Source organism: Camellia sinensis, chromosome 3, assembly GCF_055761805.1.
Source record: "Camellia sinensis isolate YWXY chromosome 3, ASM5576180v1, whole genome shotgun sequence".
Classification (NCBI taxonomy): domain Eukaryota; kingdom Viridiplantae; phylum Streptophyta; class Magnoliopsida; order Ericales; family Theaceae; genus Camellia; species Camellia sinensis.
Genome location: NC_138963.1, coordinates 223,179,428 through 223,185,178, shown reverse-complemented (window position 1 = coordinate 223,185,178; position 5,751 = coordinate 223,179,428). Strand labels below are relative to the sequence as shown.

At 32.9% G+C, this 5,751-nt stretch overlaps 1 pseudogene across 1 annotated transcript; it reads left to right on the top strand.

Annotated features, from left to right (window-relative positions):
- The first annotated feature begins 2,107 nt into the window (after window positions 1-2,107).
- Window positions 2,108-5,027, top strand: LOC114284253 (dolichol-phosphate mannosyltransferase subunit 1-like; annotated as a pseudogene). The gene is made up of 9 exons (XR_014365318.1): window positions 2,108-2,237; window positions 2,315-2,466; window positions 3,089-3,188; window positions 3,286-3,319; window positions 3,390-3,466; window positions 3,726-3,751; window positions 3,965-4,129; window positions 4,219-4,333; window positions 4,645-5,027. The product of XR_014365318.1 is annotated as a dolichol-phosphate mannosyltransferase subunit 1-like (transcript).
- Window positions 5,028-5,751: the final 724 nt, after the last annotated feature.

The following is a 5,751-nucleotide window of genomic DNA, read 5'->3' as shown; positions in this document are numbered from 1 at the left end:
CGATTTCATTCCTAATCTTTGTGTTTTAATTCTTATTCTGACTGTGTTTTCAAGATTATGATCATTTATGGAAATAAATAAATTTGGTTTAACATTAAACCAAACTACTCCATTAGCTAAATTAGATTGAATTTTTCCAATGATTGCTTTCATTGGGTCAGAATATCTTTTATAAAAAATTACTGTCAAATAAAAGTATCTATCCCATGGAGGAATAAGGCTGTTATGGTTACCTATATTAATCCAATATGAATATATTGAATCTCAGGATATTTCTTTTTCCATCTTGCAACATTTTTCTTATCAAAAAAAGGAATGTCAATATTTTTTTCTTTTGACCATTTTGCTTCAGTGTTGCCACTGTATTGTTCAAACACTCTTACTGAAAAGAAGTTGAATTGTGAAACTTTATAAATTTCTAGCACAACAAATTTTTGCATATTTTCGAATTTTGCTAATTCTTCGTCGGTAAAAATTTTTTCTTCTTCGATTACATCTCCAAGTCGAATTGCCTGTAATCCTTCTTGAGATACACTATTTGCTTCTTAAGATATTTCTTGACTATCAATATTAGTCATCATGAAGATTAGTTCTTAATTTGAACTTTCTTTATCATTAGAAATTCCGTACAAGATTTCTTCTTCATCAAAAATTTTTTCGCCATATATTATTTCAAAATCTTGCTTTTCAAGACTTTTGATCATTTTCTTTGCACTTTTTCCCTTTTTGGGCATTCGAGTGCATAGTGACTTTCTTCGTTACAAATGTAACATTTACAAGTTTTTTTTTTTGAAACTCTTGTTGGTTTCTTTTTTCAAATATAATTTTTCTTTTTCCAAGGTTTCCATTTATATTTTCTCTGTTTTTTAGAAAATCTTTTTTGCTTGGAAGATGTATTACAACCAATTTTTCAATTTTCTTTCAAAATTTTATCACAACAATTTTGTCCATATTGTGAGTTGAAAATTTAATTTTTTATTTATTTTTTCGCCTTTGCTTCTAGACATCGATCTATTATCAGTCTTAGAACATAATTAATGCGAAAACTAAGATTATCATATTCTTCTTCCCCCATTTTTTTGAGAAAGTCTGGATATGTTTTAATACATAATTCATTCAAAGGATTAGGGAGTTTATGGAAAAATTGATCTAACTAGAGTTGATTTGCTAGTGGATCAATAAGATAATAATATTTTTTTAAAACTTGAATATAGTCTTCAAAAAGACAAATATTATATAATTCTAATTTAATCAAAATATAATTTGCATTTGCTTGTAAATTCGTATCTCCTGCAAAACTACATAAATTTTGTTTTATGATTTTTGTAAATTATGATAATATTGTATCAAGTGTAAGAAAATTTGCCAACAAAGCTTTTTTTTGACTTTTTCCAATTTCAGATTTTTCTCACTGTCTTAACTGTTGCAACACATCTCTCGGGTGAGTTGCTGCAATATAATCAAGAATTTTTTCCTTTGACCAACTATTTTTATAATTGGTAATAATGATGGCCAATAATTGCATCCAATCATCAATTACTTGTGACTGGTCCTTAAATGGAACAAAAGACAAGTCTAAATAAGCACGCGTGGAAGGACAAGGCTAAACTTTAAACATCATGTGATAAAATTAAAGAAAATCAAACAAATTCTAAATACTATTATCTTGATAATTTAACCGCTTTAAATCACAATAATTGTAATTACTTGTCTTATTTGAAGTTTTTTTTTTTTAATAGTTACATGTGATGTTTGTGAGGGAAAAAATAAAATAATTATAAATTTAATTTAATATTTTATATTATTAATTATTTAAACTCATTTAGTCTTTTAATGTTAATTTAGCCCAAAAAATTCAAAAAATTTCTTCTCAAACCTCTCTGAAAAGATAAAGTGGCTATTGAAAATTTGTCTCTAAACTCTCATCAAATTTGTAAAAGAAACTTTTGGAAAGCATAATTTAAATAAACTTGACATCAATTCTTGAAAAAATATCTTCAAAACTTGAACTCAAACCCAAATTTCTCTTCTTTTTTGTTTTCTCGACCCCAGCTGGGTTGTTCAATACCCGACCCATATTGAGAACTTGAGTGTGAAACTAATAACAGGCACTCGGGTCCGAACCGGGTGTCCAGATCATCTCTACAGTATCTGTTGATCGAAGTGTTGATGATCAGAATCAGTGTCAGAGAGGGTGTTCAATTTTATGCTCTATTGTAGCGGAGATTGCGTAGAAGGTTGATCGAAGTGTTCGTCAAGAATCGGAGAAAATTGGGTATCGCTGATCCATCTAACCTTTTTTTTTCTCTTTCAGGCTAACCAAGTTTGAGTTGATAAGGTTATGGGAATGGAGGAACAGGAACAGAAGCAGAGCAAGGAGCGAAACAAGTACAGTATAATCGTTCCCACTTACAACGAACGCCTCAACATTGCCCTTCTTGTCTATCTCGTTTTCAAACATCTCCCGTACTCTCTCTTTCTCTCTGTTGATTTATACTGTGGGGCTAATTTCTGATTTTTTGGGATCTCGAATTAGATAATCTTTGTGGGTTACAATTTTTAATCATCCTTATGATTATTCAATTAATTAAATGGATTTAGTAATTCATAGACGATATTGCATGTAAAAGAATGATTAAAGATTGTAGACCAACTCGTTATGCATGTGTGTTTGCTTTCTTAATAAGAATAACTTGGTAGTTATGCTTTGTTTGGTAGTTGGTTTATTTGGATGATGGTGGATTCAGGGTTCCATTAGAGTGAGCTCTGATTCAGTTATGCTTTGTTTGGTAGTAGGTTTATTTGGATGATGGTGTATTCCGGGTTCTATAAAAAGAGCGGTCTAGTGTGGTTTCTATGAAAAAAAAAATTCTTTTTGTATTTTTGTTCCCTTCAACTCTTAGCATCTACTTTCAAAACTCCCACATTTATGTTGGAGCTTCCTGAAGTTAATCACTCGTTCGTTTTTCAATCTGTTTGCTGGTTTAATGAAACTTCCCTTCTGTTCGCTGCATAATAAGAATTTGACTACAAACCTCCATGTATGTATGGAATTTCGGGCTCACAATACTTGTTTTTCCCTGTTTAGGGATGTTGATTTTGAAATGATAATAGTGGATGATGGAAGCCCTGATGGAACTCAAGATGTTGTCAAAAAGTTGCAGGAGGTGTATGGAGAAGATCGCATTGTAAATATCATAAAAGCAAATAAAGATATTTTGATGATAAATGATTTTTTCTCATTCTTAACTTGTAAACCACCCTTACTTTTTGCTACAAATGCAGCTGTTGAGAGCTAGACCTAAGAAGCTTGGATTAGGTATGTATATAAGTTCTTCTGTTTGCAATGAAAACAATGAGTTGTTCCCTGATGCGGGTTTTAATTTTAGGTACTGCTTATGTCCATGGTTTGAAGCATGCTTCGGGAAATTTTGTTGTTATCATGGATGCTGACTTATCACACCATGTAAGTATGTTTTCTTGTATTTAAATGACAATTGAGTTACTTTGGGGAAAAATTAGGAACATATAAGCTGAGTCGTAAATCCAGCAATCCACCATATATGCTCCATGTGAACATTGGGGTAATTTCTTTGCCATATGCATTTTTTTGTATCTCCTCACATTTTGCAGATTTCCACGTGAAGTACATTTACAGGCATTTATTTCTGTTTGCCATATTTTCTAATATTCAATGTCTGGTTGTTTTGGTTCTTGTTCCACAGCCAAAGTACCTGCCAAGCTTCATCAAGTAAGAAACCTTCCTCTTAAGTCTTGGAGTTATATTATATTCTGCGTAGTAGTAAAAAAAAAAAAAAAAAATTGTGAGTGATGTTTGTGTGATACTTTACCTGCCAAGCTTCATCAAGTAAGAAACCTTCCTTTTAAGTCTTGGAGTTATATTATATCGTGTGCAGTAGTCCAAAAAAAAATTGTGAGTGATGTTTGTGTGATACTTTTGTAGGAAACAAATGGAGACTAGTGCAAGTATAGATACTGGAACCCGGTATGTCAAAGGTGGCGGTGTGCATGGGTGGAATCTGATGCGCAAATTGACAAGTTGAGGAGCTAATGTACTTGCGCACACACTTCTTTGGCCGGGTGTATCAGACTTAACTGGATCTTTTCGGTATTATTAAATTTCTTATGATAAAAAGTTGTCTCTTCCTCTCACTTTTGACATTTTAAAAACTGATATTTTGTTCCATTCTTTTGAAGGCTCTATAGGAAATCTATGCTTGAGGATGTCACAAGCTCTTGTTTCAGTAAGGGATACGTTTTTCAGATGGAGATGATTGTAAGGGTTTCAAGAAAAGGATACCATATTGAAGAGGTAGTATTCATTTTTTATTATATGAGTTGATGACAATGATTTACAAACTGAGTTTGTGTCAACTTTTCCTGCTACCGTATTGAAGAGTTAGTAACCTAGTGTCAAATCTTATCATTCGGTTTGTCTCTGGTGAGCTAGACATGGGCATGCAACTTTATGAGTCAGGTGCCCTGCACAAAACACTGGCAATTTTGCTTTGATTTGTGGGATGGTGTCTGAATTGTGTTTACTTAAGATATTTTTTCATCTGCTAACCCAAAATTATTGTCTATAGCTCGAGCAATTGACTTGGCTTTGACATTTGTCCACAGGTTCCAATTACTTTTGTTGATAGGGTATATGGAAGTTCAAAGCTTGGGGGATCAGAAATAGTAGAATATCTCAAGGGTCTTGTGTATCTTTTGGTTACTACTTGAGGTGGAGGGAGATTGTTATCCATGTAATCTTTTTCACCTATAGCGAGTCATTGTCTTTGCTCTAGTCAAAAGTTTTGGTCGAGAAACAACTGATCATAGGTTCAATTTGATCAGCAAAAATCATCATTTTTTCTTTTTGACTCATTGATTCTCACTTTTAACTTATAATCATAAAGAGTTTTCTTTTTTACTAACTTTGTGACCTCGGGGACAAAGCCTTTGTTGAATTTTACTGACTTATTGAAATCCATGTGGTTGTACACTTTGTTCTAGTTAAATAGATGATTTCAGCAGTGTTTTTTTTTCTTTTTTTAAACCTAGATGTTACGAATTTGTCAATATTGTTAGAGTTTATGTATAGAGAAATAGAGAAAATGAATTATGTATTGATTTGTTTATTTACAATAGATACACACACTCCTTCATATATAGGAGATGGGAAGATGCTAAAGCTATACAGACACCATCATAGGAAAGGGACAGAAAGGAAAAGCAGCCGAAAGCACAATGCCACTACTGCCACTAACTATACATTAATCTAATCTATGTATATAGATTATATATATTATCTATGTAGATATATTATATATATTAACAGCCCCCCTCAAACTCAAGGAGGATAGGTACTAACCAACTTGAGTTTGGAGAGAGTAACAAAACAGGAAAGTAAACGGATAAATAAAATAAAATAGGAGAGGAGACACTGTATGGTTGTGTCAAATTGGTGTTGAAGACACGATATGGTCGTGTCAGACCGTTGTAGCAGGACAGTTTACGAGGTCATGCCGGACCGATGTAACAGACACTGTGTGGTCGTGTCAGACCGTTGTTGTAGAAGCTAACCGGAATAAATGTCGTGACAGTTTACGGGGTCATGTCGGACCGATGTAGATGACACTGTATGATGTGGATATAGGCTGCCCAAAAGATATACATGTAGATATATATATCGAGCCCTCAAAAGTCGCGCCCTCAAAAGGTGTGCCCAATCTTTCAAAAGGC